The sequence below is a fragment of the Canis lupus genome, chromosome 23, assembly GCF_048164855.1.
Source record: "Canis lupus baileyi chromosome 23, mCanLup2.hap1, whole genome shotgun sequence".
NCBI classification, from domain to species: Eukaryota; Metazoa; Chordata; class Mammalia; order Carnivora; family Canidae; genus Canis; species Canis lupus.
In genome coordinates, this window is record NC_132860.1 from 25,168,178 (window position 1) to 25,185,982 (window position 17,805).

The 17,805-nt window shown below is 39.0% G+C and overlaps 1 protein-coding gene across 5 annotated transcripts in view; it reads right to left on the minus strand.

The window, feature by feature from the left end:
* STIM1 (stromal interaction molecule 1) overlaps positions 1 to 17,805 on the minus strand; it is a 198,327-nt gene that overhangs the window by 38,752 nt on the left and 141,770 nt on the right. The gene's annotated exons all lie outside the window — the stretch shown is intronic.

The following is a 17,805-nucleotide window of genomic DNA, read 5'->3' on the forward strand; positions in this document are numbered from 1 at the left end:
ATGCCTGGGTGGCTCAGCGGTTAAGCATCTGCCTCCAACTCAGAGCGTGATCCTGGAGTCCTGGGATCGAGTCCCACATTGAGCTCCCTGCATGGAGCCGGATTCTCCCTCTGCCTATGTCTCTGCCTTTCTCTCTGTGTCTCTCATGAATAAATAATATCTTTAAAAAAAATAAAGAAATGTTTAATAGCGATAATAATAAATACCATCCTTTACATGGCACTTACTATATAATAGGTACTGTTCTAGGCACCTCATATATATTAACTCATTAATCTTCCTAACTACCAAGTGAAAGATAGGCCCCATTTCATCCGTATTTTACAGATGAAGAAATTGAGGCACAAAAATATTATATAACTTCTCCGGGGATCCCTGGGTGGCGCAGCGGTTTAGCGCCTGCCTTTGGCCCAGGGCACAATCCTGGAGACCCAGGATCGAATCCCACGTCAGGCTCCTGGTGCATGAAGCCTGCTTCTCCCTCTGCCTATGTCTCTGCCTCTCTCTCTCACTGTGTGCCTATCATAAATAAATAAAATTAAAAAAAAAAAAAATTCTCCGAAGCCGCCCAGCTAGGAATTGGTAAAGCAAATGTCTGGACGCAAGCAGTGTGGCTCCATACCCTTGCTCTAAACCATTATATACTCTTGTGAACTCTCTCTCTCACTCTCTCTCTCTCTCTCTCTTTCTCTATTTGATTGATGGATGGATGGATGGATGGATGGATGGATGAGTGACATTCAGGATATGTGTATTAGATGACACCCACTCATACCAGCATGCTGAACTTAAAAAGCCCGGGAACAACGGAGTGTCAGCAAAAAGATACCATTTTATTGGATTTGAAACTTGCTTTTATTTAATGTATAAATCCATTTTTGTTTATATTTGTATACAAATTTTATATAGCAACTTAAACCTCATTTTATGTTTATACACATTTAAATAATTATTATAATAAGAACAATTCAAGTCAGCATCATAGGTCCAAGATAAATTATTTCCCTTAAAAGGAATTTGTACATTCCTCAAGTTTGAAAACCACTGCTGTGAGTAGCAAGAAGCCAAAAAGTTCTGGAGCAGAATGAGATGGTGAGATATGTCACTCTCCTCTCTTAAGGTCCATGTCTTTTCCAAAAACTGCCTTTCATCCGAATGCTGTCCAATTTCCTCTAAGTCAGACAACATTGAAGACATGGACTATGTCCTATTCATTGTTACCCAGCCCACTATCTCTAAATAGAGCCACTCTGAGGTGTCTGTATGGCTCATTTGGTTAGGCGTCCAACTCTTGATTTCGGCTCAGGTCATGTTCTCAGGGTTCTGAGATCAAGCCCCATGTCACCGGGCTCTGTCGGCCATTGGGAGTTTGCTTGAAGATTCTCACTTTCTCTTTCCTCTGCTCCTCCCCCTCTCCCCTGCACTCTCTTTCTCTCTCTCTAAAATAAACCAATCAATCTTTTGAAAAAATACAATAAAACAGAGCTTCTTATATAGTAGTATCCATAAGAATTTACTCAAAGAATAACTACCCCCACATGAAGAGCTCCAGAAACGTTCTGATTGGGGGCTCCCAAACAAACAACAATCTCCTTAAACAAAGACATTCCTTCAATAAGCACACCTCAGATGTTGGGCTGTTTCTGCCCCTCTCACATAGGCTGAAGAAGTTGGAAGGCTGGACCCACCCCTTCATTCTCCTACTCCCCCTACAGTGAGGCCCAGCAAGGGGTGCAAAGCAGGCACTCAACTCGGACATCCTGCGTGAAACAAGGTCGAAGGTAAATATGCTCCAATCTCATAATGTCCAAGAGGCTACCAGAGCTCAAGAGGGAAGTTCTGAAGCTGGGAGACTTCGCAGGTGCCTTAAACTATCTGCAGAGACACACAGGAGGGTGAAGGGGAAGGGGTCTGGGGAGGAAGTGAGGCAGATCTAGTGTACTTAGACTGCATCCCAGAAGACAAGATCCCAGAGGCTTAGACATTGCTTGGTTAAATTTCTAATTCCCAGACTAGAAAATACTGAAAGAAGAGAGAAATTAATTTCCAACAGCTATGTTCAAATCCTAGGGTTTGGGGAAGGAGGCATGATAGAGCAGGGTTAGAAAAGTAGGACATGTTAACCTTTTATTCCGGAGAAGAAACATATATGCCTTTGTACACATTCGTAGGCTCATTTACCACACTCCGGAATGTCAGGTAATGAAGGTGTAGTAGAGTGACACACAGATAGGATGCAGACAGACAAGTACTAGCCTGTGAAGTGTGGACAACAACACGCTCCCGCCACCGCTGCCAAGGGCACTCAGCCGCCTCTGAGTACAAAGGGGCCTTTCTGCTTGGCATGCAGAGTGGAAAGAAGGCCACTTTTTTGTTGCTAGAAAGGCCTGAGGCTAGCTGTGCTACAAGGGCCTTCTGTCTACTGGGGGGATGCTTTGATAGAAGCCTGAGCATAGACTGCCTGGTATGCAGGATACCCTCTAGTTGTACCGCCACTCCACTGCAGAGGGACAGGCAGGAGGCATTCTAGGCCAGGCTTTCTCAGCTGGCACCACTGACACTTTGGACAGGATGATTATTGTGGGGGCTGTCCTCTGCAGCAGAGGGTATGTTATACAAAATCCCCAGCATCTACCCACTAGATGCAGCATGCTGCCATTCATGACAGTCAAAAATGTCTCCAGGTACTGCCAAATGTTCCCTAGGGGACAAGACTACCCCCACCCCACCCCACAGCTGAGAACCACTGCTCTATGCACTACATTAAGTGAGACAAGAAGGTAAGGGGGCTCCTGCATCCCAAGGAGGATAGACTTTGAACATAGCCCTTACAGGGCTAAGCTTTTGGGAAAAGGACAATGGCTTCAGCATGTCAGGATATATCTCAAGGTAGTTGTTGTTTTATGTGTGTGTGTATGTGTGTGTGTGTGAGAGAGAGAGAGAGAGATGGACAGAGACAGCGCGCACGCGCGTCCTCTCTGCACATCATGTTGTTACCTAGGCAGATGCCCTATCAACGCAGGCTTGGCAGCATTATGTGGCCATCCAGAGTCACTGCAGTCTGAGAGAAGTAAGCCAGGATGTGCTGCATTGTCAGAGAGCAACCCCTGTGTCCCACTTAGTAGCCAAGGCGAGATCTCAGGGCCTCTTGCCCGTAAGGTTCAAGTACCTAAAACTTAAAAGTCTTGTTCTGCTTTCTCATTCCAAAAGAGAAAATGGGAAGAATCTCCAAGACAAAGTGAGTAAGAAGGTAACAGCAAGTACAGAGGGCTGTAGCTGTCAGTAGAAGGACACAGAATTTGGCAAGGAAGGCTTAGGACAGATACAGTCTCCAAATGACTCACATGTCCAAATCCCAGGACATGCAAGCAAGAAAGACTCTTCTTTTCTTTTCTTTAATATTTTATTTATTTATTCATGAGAGACACAGAGAAGGAGGCAGAGACATAGGCAGAGGGAGAAGCAGGCTCCCTGTGGGGAGCCCAACGTGGGATTTGATCCCAGAACCCCAGGATCACACCTTGAGCCGAAAGCAGACACTCAACCACTGAGCCACCCAGGCATCCCAAGAAACATTCTAAGGTCCCGAGCCTCTCATCACCCTGGGACTGTCCACGAGGCCCCTGGAGAGATAAAAAACTAGATCTTTCGGCAAAATGACAGACAATGCTACACAGAGTCAGAGAAGGCCAATCCCCAGAGTTTTCTGTACTAAAGAGTCCTTCATAAGAGACATCTATAAGATGGCTAACTCCATAGCCTCCAACCCTTTTCATGACATACTCTAACTGTATCTTGAGCATAAATTGCCAATATATGACTATCTGTTTATAAATTAGATTCATGTACTGACATTAGGCATATTGTAAAACATACACAAAAATCAAAGAATGAGATAAATGTAATATAAGTACAAGCTATAGTATTTCCTTGTAGCACCCCAGCTGATTGTCTTGTGCAGTTGGAAACCACTGGGCAAACAGTTGAACTCAACTAACATCGATGACCTGAACTTCACAGCTCTGCCCTGGATGCTGCCTCTGCTGTAGCTCTTAACTCGGCAGACCTTATATAGAATCATCATCTTGCACTATTTTCTTATGCATCCTTGGACATTGCTCTCAAATTTCTAGGTCTTTGCTATTTCAAGAAAAGCTCTTTTCCCACTCTGTAGTCTGCTAAACACCAATGAATCCTTAAAACCTAGCTCTAACTGTTCACTTGCAGAAACGCTTTGGAGCCCATTTCAAAATCCTCTCTTCTGAAATCTTCAAAATAAAATAAGTACTAGCTCTCCCTTCTCTGCTTACTTAGTACTTTCTTTATATAGACTTCCTTTTCTAACATGTATGTTATATTGGTATTACTTAGTCACATATCTCTCTTCTCCATTGTGTTCTAAGCAATATGGTGGTAGGGAGCACATCTTTTCTATTTCCACTTTTCCCAATATCCAACAGAGGGCTAGATCATTTGAAATACTCTGTAAAGTTTGCTGGATAAAAGAATCAATATAAATGAATGAATGGGGCAGCCCCGGTGGCGCAGCGGTTTAGCGCCGCCTGCAGCCCGGGGTGTGATCCTGGAGACCCAGGATCGAGTCCCACATCGGGCTTCCTGCATGGAGCCTGCTTCTCCCTCTGCCTGTGTCTCTGCCTCTCTCACGCTCTCTCTGAATGAATAAATAAATCTTTAAAAAAAAATAAAAATAAAATAAATAAATGAATGAATGGACCAATGAAAGCAATCTGTAGGTCCTGGATCACTGGTGGCACATCCTGTCAGGATTTCCATTACATTTTCCCACCAACAGCATCACTTTCCCCCACAGACTTCTCATGGAAGTAAAACACTTATCTTATGCATATCAGCAGAGAACTCTAGAAATTGGTGTTCAGATAGGAAAAATCTATCTTAGCCTCCATACTATGTTTTATAGGTAGGTAGGTGGGGCCTTTTCCATTTGAGAAAGATTTTTATATAAAATGAGTAAACTCTACTTTATTCTGAAAAAAAATAAAAACATAAAAAAATAAAAATAAAAACAAAAAACACCAAAAACTGAAGTCATTTGGATTGCCAAATACTGGCCATTTTTTAAAAAGATTTTATTTATTTATTTGAGAGAGAGAATATGAGCAGGGGGAGGGCAGAGAGAGAAGCAGACTCCCATCAAGTAGGGCATCTGAAGTGGGGCCCAATCCCAGGACCCCATCACAACATGAGCTGAAGGCAGGGGTTTAACTGACTGGGCCACCCAGGTTCCTCTACAATTTTAATGGTAGAATTTATTAGAAAAAAACACTAGATTTAAAGCCGGAAGACACTGATTTCCATGCTATCAGCCATGGATCAACCTGGGTCAGTCACTTAACTCTTCTGAAGTTCAATTTCCCCTCATATAAAATATCCATCCAGTCATTCAAAACATCTATTTTGCACTATTCTGTGCCAGGCACTGGGAACAGAGTAGTGATTGAGACAAATACCCATGTAGCTTATAATCTAGCAATGCCTATCTCTTCAAATTGTTGAATTAACTGAGTTCATATGTTTTAAAATGTCTAGAATTTAATACAAATTCAGTAGTAATTTCTTCTACACATATATGTATGTCTTCTACATATATAGAATGAATGAACGTATTCATTATATATATATATATATATATATATATATTCATTCAAAAAAGGTTAGATGTTGAAAACTGGTTAGAATCTGGATGGATAGAGCTGTAGGCCCACCAGAGGAAACAAATGTAAGCAAAGACAGAACTATAAAATGTGTGGCCTATTCAGAGAACACTAACTCCAGTTTGTCTAGAGTCCAAGGGTTATATATAGAGACAAGAAGAGTGAGGCATTACTCTTCTTTATCATTACCAAATGATAAAAGTCCTTGAAAACAGGTGGTCTCAAACTCTAAAATCGTTTATTTGCTGGAAAAATAAAAACAAACATCGAACACTTACTACTTGCCCAGGACTGCTTTAGAAGTTAGGGATACAACAGTACACAGCACAGAGCCACAGATCCCTGATGCTTATGTTCTGGTGGAGAGAGACAAACTGAAACACTCTAAACAAATAATCCTATGTTGGATGGTGCTAAGTATAACAAAGAAAAATAAAGCAGGTAGGAGGATAAAGAGTAGCGCTTCCTCAGATCAGATTGGGGAAGGTCTCTCTGATAAGGTGACATCTGAAAAGAAAGAAAGTGAAATGAAAGTGTGAACCATGTGAATACTTTAGGGGAAAGGCATTCCAGAAGCAACAGTAAGTATTAACTCCCTAGCACTTGAGCTATAACAATACCTCCAGGAATATGCCAGAACAGATCCTTGGCCTTGGCCAACACGTTCTCTTGCCAAAGAAAGAATAAGCAGTAAGCTATGGGCCCCTGAATCAGGATCTCTTTTCCTTAATGGACTGGTGGTGCCTCCAGGTGAAGCCCTCATTTAGTTTTGTGGTTTCAAACCCACATCCCCAAAAGAACTACATCTGGCAGCCATGTTGCCAGTCCTTTCTTTGCCTCTCCTTCACACAGCTTAGTCAGTTGATTGCTCAGTCAGCCTTTGCTTAGCCCTTTGATCAGCCAGTCAGCACAGTGGTTACGAATGTGGGCTTTTGGTTGAATTCAGGATGTGCCACTAACTACATGTAGGACCACAGACACATTACTTAATATTTCTGGGCCTCATTTCTGTCACCTATAAGATGGTGAGAATCAGAGTTCTCACATCACAAGAGCAACGTGAAAATATAGGAAGCTCCTAGCATACATAAATGCCAAGGAAATATTAGCCATTATTACCATAACTGTACATTTATTCAGTCATTCACCAAGCATTCCTTGGCTTCCTACTCTGATAGATTCCGGGCAAGTTACTACATACAGACACCAATATGCATAACTTCCATCACAAGAGCTCTCTTCTGGAGAAGGAGAATTATAAGAAAACACATGAGTATAAGACATTGTGACAAGTGCTCCATCACAGGGGTATATGGGGTGCCACGAGGGGCCCAAGAAAGGAATAACTGACTGCAGGAGTGAGACAACAAAGGCATCACAAAGCCTAGCTTCTTACCTGGCTACTCTGGATAGACAGCACTCCAAGACACCTACAGCATCTTACCAAAATGGCCCTCTCCTAAAAGTAATTTGTGACCTAGGCCTATGGTTTGTCTCTCTTCTGGCTTTCACTAGCAGCTGGCCATCTGCATGTAGAGGAAGGCAGGGGTCTTCATTTTCTAATGTGGTGTCAACCTCAAGCCCTGAATCATCACTGTAAAAAGAATCTGGCCCTTGGGCCAAGGCCGCATGTGATAGGCCCACTAGGGCACCCTGCACAAAGGTCTATATGGCTGCAGAGTAGTAAGAGAACCTAGGTTTTGGAATGTTGAATGAACCAAACCACTTGTTTAAGATCACATAATGGTAGAGCCAAGGATAAACTTCTGTCTTCCACATCCCTACACTGGGCCAACCCTGGGCTAAGTGTTAAGATATAAAATCACATAAGATAATGCCCTCAAGTAGTCTGGTGTGAAAACAGGCAAGGGAGCACATGGTTGCAATCAGTGTGCTAGATGCTATGATGAGATACTGGTAAGGAGCTGTGGGAACACAGTAGGCACTTAACCTAGCCTATGGTTTCCAGGGAAGATTTCCTAAAGAAGGGTATACTTAAGCTGAGTTTTAATTGTCAAATAGGACTTAATCAGATCAACAAGGGGGAAGGACAGAGGGAACAGTATATATGGAAGCATCAAGGGATGAAAAGAAACAACATATCCTAGTAACTGCAGATAAATCAATGCAGCTATAGAAGAAATGTGATGAAGAGTGATAGAAAATAAGGGGCTCATGCAACCCAATGTTTTGTTTTGTTTTTTTTTAATTTTTATTTATTTATGATAGTCACATAGAGAAAGAGAGGCAGAGACACAGGCAGAGGGAGAAGCAGGCTCCATGCACCGGGAGCCCGACGTGGGATTCGATCTCGGGTCTCCAGGATCACGCCCTGGGCCAAAGGCAGGCGCCAAACCGCTGCGCCACCCAGGGATCCCGCAACCCAATGTTTATAGCGGCAATGTCCACAATAGCCAAACTATGGAAAGATCCCAGGTGTTCATTGACAGATGAATGGATAAAGAAGATGTGGTATCTATATCAATGGAATATTACTCAGGCATCAAAAAGAATGCAATCGGGATCCCTGGGTGGCACAGCGGTTTAGCGCCTGCCTTTGGCCCAGGGCGTGATCCTGGGGACCCGGGATCGAATCCCACGTCGGGCTCCTGGTGCATGGAGCCTGCTTCTCCCTCTGCCTGTGTCTCTGCCTCTCTCTCTCTCTCTCTCTCTCTCTCTGTGACTATCATAAACAAACAAAAAAAAAAAGAATGCAATCTTGCCATTTGCAACAACTAGAGAGTATTATGCTAAGTGAAATAAGTCAATCAAAGAAAAACAAATACCATATGATTTCACTCATGGAACTTACAAAACAAAACAAAAGAACATAGGGGAAGAGAAGGAAAAATAAAATAAGATGAAAACAGAGAGGGAGGCAAACCATAAAAGGCTCTTTAACTATAGGAAACAAACTGAGGGTTGCTGGAGGGGAGGGGCGTTGGGGGATGGGTAACTGAGTGATGGACATTAAGGAGGGCACTTGAAGTAATGAGCATTGGGTGTTATATGCAACTGATTAATGACTAAATTCTACCTCTGATATTTCACTATATTTTAACTAAATTAAATTTAAATTAAAAATAAGAAAAATAAGTAGATCACAGAAATAAGCATGGGCCTGATATGCTAAACTAACCTAGTACAATGCCTGGTACATAGAAGGTACTCAGTTATTTTTTTTAATGTAGGCATGTTTGCAAAAATTGTAGGAAAGAGAGAGTACATTTTGGGACCAATACTACAAAGGTGAATAAGGCTGATGGAGAAACACAGCATTAAAATATGAAGAAACTCTCAGGATATAAAAGATCACTAGATTTTTAATTATATATACATCTTGAACTTTTATTTCCTAACTGAGATAATTCAGTTGAGGTTACAAGTGGACATTTAATTTTAATGCATCTAACATCTCATAAGTAAACATTTAAAAACTCAATGTCATTTTCTATAATAATTTGTTTCATCAACAACTACTGAGCTTTCAAGTACCTTATTTTGCTGAGTTCCAAATGAGACAGCAGTTGTAACCTAAGCTTACTGTTAATCCTACAGGAACTCAAGTATTACCTAACCAATAGAAAAGCCAATATTTATCTCCTCAAAGTAACAAATGATTATCATATATGATTACACAGGAATTTACTTATACCATCTTTAGCAATACCTTTATTTGTCCAAGTTCCAATTAAGGATATTTCTTCCATCTAGGAATCTGGTGTCCTAGCATGTTTGTTTCATTATTAAAAAAAAAAAAAAAAATTTTTTTTTTTTTTTTCAATGAGAAGCCACTGAAAAATGTAGGCAGAGACCTGGTCAGATATTTACTTTTGAAAGATCTCTCAGGAACCAACTGAAGGACAAACTGTAGTAGAGTTAGACTGAGCCAAGAAGAAGGGTTTGAAAGCATCCAAGCAAAAGATGATTAAGCTGAGGTTTCGCTTCAGGCTAAGATGAAGTAACTAGAATGGAATTTACCCTCCCTCCTGAAACAAACAAAAAAACAGGGGGGGAAAAAGACAAAATATATGAAACAACAGTATTCAAGACACTGGACATCAACTCACAATGGATAGTGATCTTTGAGAGAGAGTAAACAAATGAGGCAGGTGATACAATTGCCCTAGCTTCTGGCCTTGAAAGAATTTCCAGGCCACAGTGCAGAGAGTGGAACTAACCTTGAAAGGGAAGAAATGGAAGTACACTATTGTGAGGTTTTTACACTGTATGTGATAAGGTATAATTATATTTCTTGAGAGCCCTTATGTATTATCAGTGGGAATGTAAATTGATGCAGACACTATGGAATGCAATATGGAGGTTTCTCAAAAAGTTAAAAATAAAATTACCATATGATTCAGTAATTCTACTTCTAGGTACTTACCCAAAGAAAATGAAAACACTAATTTGAAAAAATATATGCACCCCTGTTTTCCTGCAACATTATTTATAATAGCCAAGATATGAAAGCAACCTAAGTACCTATTGATAGATGAATGGAAAAAGAAGATGTGGTATATATACAATGGAATACTATTCAGCCACAAAGAAAAATGAGAGTTACCGTATGCAACAACACAGACTGACCTGGAGGGTATTATGCAAAGTAAAATAAGTCAGACAGAGAAAAATAAATACCATATCATTTAACTCATATGTGGAATTAAAAAAAAAACAATACAAATGAACAAACATACAAAGCATAAACACACAGAATAAATCTATGGTTGCCATAGGAGGGGGGCTAGGGGAAAGGGCAAAATGGGTGAAGGGGACTGGGATACAAGTTTCCAAACAAAATGAACAGGTCACAGCAATGAAAGATATAGCAAAGGGAATATAATCAATGGTATTGCAACAGCATTGTACAGTGACAGTAGCTACAGCTGTAGTGAGCACAGCATAACATACAGAGTTGTTGAATCATTATATTGTACACCTGAAACAATGCAATATTGTATGTCAATTATATTTCAATAAAAAATAATAATATCCCTAGAAAGTAGACTGTGATAAGTTAGAGATGCATATTTTATCTCCTAAAGCAATCGTTAAAATAATAAAAGAGTTAAACCAACAAAAAAGGTAAAACGGACTCCTAAAAACTACTCATTAACCCAAAAGAAGAAAGAAAAAGAGAAAAAGAAAATTTAAAAAAAAATTGCAGGAAAAAAAACAGAAAACAAATAGCAAGATAGTAGCCTCAAATCTAATCACCTTAATAACCACATTAAATGTAAATGGTCTAAATACCCCAACTAAAAGAGATTCTAGCACTGCAAAAAATATATTTAAGATCCAATTATAAACTATCTATAAGAAATGCATTTAAAGGGCACCTGGGTAGCTCAGTTAGTTAAACATCTGCTATTGGCTCAGGTCAGGATCCAATGGTCCTGGGATTGAGCCCTGCATCAGGCTCCTTGCTCAGCAAGAAGCCTGCTTCTCCCTCTACCTTTGCTACTGCTCTCTCTGCTTGTGCTCTCTCTCTCACTCTCTCTTTCAAGTAAATAAAATCTTTTTAAAAAGAGAGAAACAAATGCATTTAAATATAAAAACACAATGAGGTGCCTGGATGGCTCAATAAGTTAAGCATTCAACTCTTGATTTCAACTCAGGTCATGATCTCAGTGTCATAAAATTGAGCCCCAAGTCAGGTTCCTCACTGGGTGTGGAGCCTGCTGAAGATTCTCTCTCCATCTGCCCTTTCCCTCTCCAAACACACACACATATACACACACATGTATATTAAAAGTAAATAGATGGAAAATATATACAAAACTAATAATACTCAAATGAAAGCTGCATTAATATCAAAGTAGATTTCAGAGCAAAAATATCACCAGAGATAAAGTCATTTCACAATAATGAGATCAATTAATCAAGAAGACATAATAATCCTAAATCTTGGGGCACTTGGCTGGCTCAGTTGGTAAAGAATGCAGCTCTTGATCTTGGGGTCATGAGGTCAAGTCCCACATTCAGTGTAGAGATTACTTAAATAAATAAACTTAAAAAAAAACTAAATCTTTATGCACCTAGTAAGAAACCTTCAAAATACATGAAGTAAAAACTCATAGAATTAATAGCCAAGGAGAAATAGGCAAATCCATAATCATAGTTGGAACTTTAAATATTCCCCCCAATATCGATAGAGTAATAGGCAGAAAATCAGCAAAGATACAGTGGACTTGAACAATACCATCAATCAGTATGGCCTGATTGACATTTATAGAACATTCCACCCAACAACAATCAAGAGCACATGGAACATTTACACCAAGATATATGACGTTCAGGGACATAAAAAAAAGGTCTTAAAAATTTTTAAAGGATTCCTATTCCTGAAACCAATATTGCACTGTATGTTAACTAACTGGAATTGAAAAAAAATTGTTTTAAATATTCAAGCAAAGTATGTTCTCAAACCACAACAGAATTTAACTGGAAATCAGTAACAGAAAAATATCTGGAAAATCCCCCAACATTTGAAAACTAAATACCTTACTTATAAAAAATTCAGGAATCAAACACATCAAAAAGGAAAGAGAAAGTATTTTGAGCTGAATAAAAATAAAAACAAAAAATATCATCTAACATAGTAAATAACCATTACCAGATAGATCTAAGACAGATTTCAGAGGCATGCATTTCCAGAGCCAAAATAATTCCTCAAATTGGAATACATTATTAAAGGATACAAAGTTACTAGAGACTATATCAGACCAAAAAAAAGAAAAAGTGATAATAAGTATTACCGTCAATTGTGTTTTCATTTTAGGTATTTTTTTATTGTCTACCAATAAACCAATTTAAAAAAAAGTAAACAACTACAACATACCAGAATTTGCAAAATACCACTAAAGCAGTACTTATTGGAAATTTATAGCACTAAATGCCTATATTAGAAAAAAAGAAAGGCCTCAAATCAATGACCTTAGCTTCCACCTTAACAAACTAGAAAAGAACAAATTAAACCCAAAGTAAGCAAAAGAAAGAAAATAATGAAGATCATGTAAAAATCAATGAAATAGCCAACAATAGAGAAAATCCTTGAAACCAAACACTGGTTCTTTGAGCATATCAACATATTAAAAGAATAATAAGAAAATGTTATGAATACATATATGCCAGTAAATTTGACACTTTAATGATATAGACAAACTGAAGACCCAAACTACAAAAGCTCAGTCAAGAAGAAGTAACCTAATAGTCCTATACTTATGAAAGAAATTGACACTGTTATTAAAAACCTGCCCACAGGGGCACTTTTGTGGCTCAGTTGCTGAAGCATCTATGTTCAGCTCAGGTCATGATCTTAGGGTCCTGGGATAGAGCCCCGCATTGGGCTCCCTGCTCAGTGGGGAGCTTACTTCTCCCTCTCCCTCTGTCCCTTGCCCCAGTTCCTGATCTGTCCCTTGTCCTCTCTCTCTCTCAAATAAATAAAATCTTTAAAAAAAAAATCCAGGATCATAAGGCTTTACTGGTGAACTCTACCAAGTAGGTAAAGAAAAATAATGCCAATTCTATATGAAGTCTTCTGAAAAATTGAAGAATATGTCCCAATTAATTCAATGAGGCCAGGGTAATCCCAAAACCTAAAACAAAGGTATTGCATAAAACTATAAACCAATAATCCTCATTAACAAAGATGTAAAAATTTGAAACAAAATTTTAGCAAATAGAATCTGACTATATAGTAAAAGGATAATGACCAAGGGAGTTTATCCCTAGAATGCAGGGTTGGATTAACATTTAAAAATTAATCAATGTGGGGTGTCTAGGTAGTTCCATCAATTAAGCATTCCACTCATGATTTTGACTCAGGTCATGATCTGATGATCTCTTGAAAATAAGCCCCATGTTGGGCTCCATGCTCAATGTGCAGTCTGCTTGGGATTTTCTCTCTCCCTCACTCTCTCTGCTCCTTCTCCTGCTCACATGCTTGCTCTCTCTCTCTCTCTCTCAAATAAACAAATCAAAAAATAAACAAACAAACAAATCTTTTTAAAAAATAATCAATGTAATTCAGCACCTTAGCAAACAAAAATAGAAAAACCAGGCAATCATCTCAATAGACACAGAAAACTCATTTGATAAAATCCAATACCCATTCCTAATAAAAGCTCTCAGCAAATCTGTAATAAAAAGTCACTTCCTCAATTTGACAAAAAGCTTTTACAAAAACAAAAACAAAAACCCATAGCTAATGTTATTATATTTAATGGTGAAAGACTGAATATTTTCCTCCTGAGATCAGAAATAAGACACAGATTGTACTCTTACCACTTCCCTTCAAGACTGTACTGGAGATACTAACCAGGGCAATAAGACGAGAAGAAGAATTTTTTTTAAAAAAGACTTTACTTACTTACGTAATATCTACACGAAACATGGGCCCAAACCCACAACCCTGAAATCAAGAGTTGCATACTCTACCAACTGAACCAGTCAGGCATCCCCACAAGAAGAAGAATTTTTTAAAGGCATCTAGATTGGAAAAGAAAATAATAAAACTTTCTTTATGAGAAGACTTGATTATCTCAGTTGAAACTCTGATGGCATCTCACTAATAAGTGAGTTAACAAGGCTGTAGAATAGAAGATCAATATACAAAAATCAATTATATTTCTACATATAAGCAATAGGAATTAAATTTTTAAAAATACTATTTATGTGGTTAAATTTTTACATATTTTATCACAATTTAAAAAATACTATTTACAGGACACCTGGGTCACTCAGTGGTTGAGCGTCTGCCTTCATACCAGGCCCAGGATCAAGTCCTGTATCAGGCTCCCCTCAGGCAAAACCCTCTGCCTACGTCTCTGCCTCTCTCTGTGTGTCTCTCATGAATAAATAAATAGAATATTTTTAATTCATTCATTCATTCATTCATTCATTAAAAATACTGTTTACAATAGCATCAAAATCTATAAAATAGAGATAAATCTGACAAAAGATAAGAAAGACTTGTACACTGAAAACTACAAAATACTACTGAGAAAAGGTACGTCTCCTAAATAAATAGAGAGATGTACCTTATTCATGAATCAGAAAGCTCAGTATTATTAAGATGTCAGTTCGCTCAATCTGAGCTACATACTCAATGCAATGCCAGTCAAAATCCGAGCAGGCTTTTTTGTAGAAATTGACAAGTCAATTCAAGAACAAACAGCCAAAACAACTTGGAAAAAGGAAAACAAAGTTGGAAGGCTAACATTATCTGACTAAAAGAGTTATTATAAGACTACAGGAATCAAAATAGCATGTATTGACATAAGGACAGACAAATAGATCAGGGGGTCAGAATACAAAATCCAGAAATAAATCTGTACTTATATGGACAACTGATTTTTAACAAAAGGTACACGGCAATGCAGTGGAGGAAAAACGGAATTTTTCAACAAATGGTTCTAGAACAATTGAGACATCCACGAGCAAAAAAAAGAACTCAGATCCATATTTAACATTAACCTATACAAATTAACACAAAACAGAACAGAGGCCTAAATGTAAAGCTTACAACTATAAAACTTCTAGAGGGGAACATGAGAGAAAATCCTTGTGTGACCTTGGGTTAAGCAAATATTTCTTACATATGACACCAAAGGATGATCCACAGTAGCACAAATTGAAAAACTGGACTTCAAAAAAATTAAAACTTACTGTTTTTCAAAAGATACTGTTAAAAGAATGATAAGCCACAGACTGGGCAAAAATCTTTGCAAAGCATATATCTCACAAAGGATCTCTATTTGTATAGATACATGTGTCAAAACTCAAAAAAATTATACACTTTAAATATTTATACCTGAGTGTATTATCAATTACAACTCAATTAAGTCTTTCAAAAAGATGAAGTTGAGCTAAGGCAGTATCATAGGAGATGCACAAAAAATATATGAGAGAGGTAGAATCTTTAGGATTTGGTAACAGAAATAGGTGAGAGATGCTGTCTTCCTTTATTAAGTGGGGATACAAGACCTATTACACTCAAGTAGCTATTTAATATAAACAGAAAATGACTGCATTGATGCTGGTTGGGGTTTTGCTGTTGTTGTTATTGGGGGGAAAAGTATCTAACAGCATCCAAGAGAAAGAAAAACTCAGTTGCCTCTCTCTCCCCCAATATGTAGCAGCAATGGCTGAGGTATTTAAATTAATGACTTAAAGATTCACTTAGCAAAGTAATTTTTATGTAGCTCAAACAACAGAATAAACATCTCTCTCACTGGGTTTATGTAAAAGCAAAAAGGAGATGCCAACTCTTTTATACTGAACTGACTTCTGAAATGGTTTAGACAGAAGCCCAAGGCCACCTGCCCCTGTTGTGTTCTGTCGATGGAGAAAGGCTAGTTCTGTTGGGTTTCTTTCTAAAACCCTCCTGGCTTCCCAGCACTGCTCTACTGCCTCCTGTGAAAAATCCCATCCTACAAAAGTACAACACAGACAGAATTGGAGATCTGTGAGCTTATTTCCAAATTAATATTTGGAATTATTTCCAAATTATTTCCAGTAGAAAATAAACATTTTCTCAAGGCAAAGTTCAAAGTTACACTAGAATATTGGGTTCTTTTGCTTTTAGCTGGAATCATACCATTTAGTTAGAATCAAAATTCATAGTTTAAGATGTCTTTGATCCATACAAATGGGGGAAAGAAATTATTGCTTTGTTTGGCAGATAGCATCCTTTGAAATTTCATGTCCAGGAAAGGGGAGAAAAAAATAGTAATGATGTACTTTGTTCAGAAGAATGGAAGTCATGCTTTAGAGAATCCTCTAAAGTGCCCTCCACCCCCACCCCTCTAAGGTCACTATTACTGTTTCCACTGTCTCAACTATGCAAACAACAATTCTGCCTCTCAAAGATTCTACAAAATCTATCTGGCATCCCTTCCTTTAAAGAACTGATATCCCCGCCCCAACCCATCCCCCATCCCCATACATATTCTCTCACTACCACTATCCTACATAATAAGTCTGTGATCCAAACTATGTCAATCTGATTCTCCCTCTGTCATATCTGAGTGTTGAGCAAAGATACTTAGATGAAAAATGAATGAAGCAAGAGGCATCTAAGAGTTGCCAATTAGTAAAGGTCAGTCCCCTTCCTAGTCCAGGCTGTTGGGATCCCTGGAGTTCCCCTTGTTCTTGATCCTTCCTCACCCCTGTTTGTTCAGCTCTTTTCTACTTAATTTTGTATAACAAAGAATTTGGCAGTCTTTGTCTTCAGGTCAATTTCTCTGGTGTTAGGAATGTCTTTGTTATTCATGGTGGGGCCCACACTTGAGTTTGAGCTAATGAGATGACTCCTGATTGGGAGCTAGTCACCAGGAAGACCAACCAGGTGACTCGTGGATTAGTCTTTGGGCCAGGAAATATTAGCCTAGCCCAACCTTCAGAAAGGAAAAGCAGGCTGCAGATTGAGTGCCTCCGTGTAGCCAGTGATTAGATCAATCATGTGTATGTAATAGGACCTCAATAAAAACTTTGGACACAAAGGCTCAAGTGAGCTCCAGACAGCAAACACAACTGTGATTAATGTGCTGGGAGGGTGGTGTGTCCTAATTCCATGAGGGGAAGAGACAGAAGCTCCAAATTCAGGACCCTCCCAGACCTCACCCTATTGGTCTCTTGTTTTGGCCCCTTTAATCCATTATAATAAAATCATAATCATAAGTACAACACTTTCCTGAGTTCTGTGAGTCATTTAGCAAATTATCCACCTGAGGGGATAGTGGAAACCCATGATTCGTAGCCAGCAGAGTAGAGCACAAGTAGCTGGGACCACACAGAGTTTATGGCTGATTGGTGTCAGAACTGAGAGCGCTAGGATGCCTGGGCGGCTCAGGGGTTGAGCACCTGCCTTCGGCCTAGGGCATAATCCTGGAGTCCCAGGATTGAGTCCTGCATCAGGCTCCCTGCATGGAGCCTGCTTCTCTCTCTGCCTATGTCTCTGCCTCTCTGTGTCTCTCATGAATAAATAAATAAAATCTTCAAAAAAAAAAAAAAAAAAAAAGAAGTGAGAGCACTCTTCTTGGGGATTATGTCCTTAACATGTGAAGTCTGCACTAGAAAGTCAGTGACAGAATGGCATTGCATTATG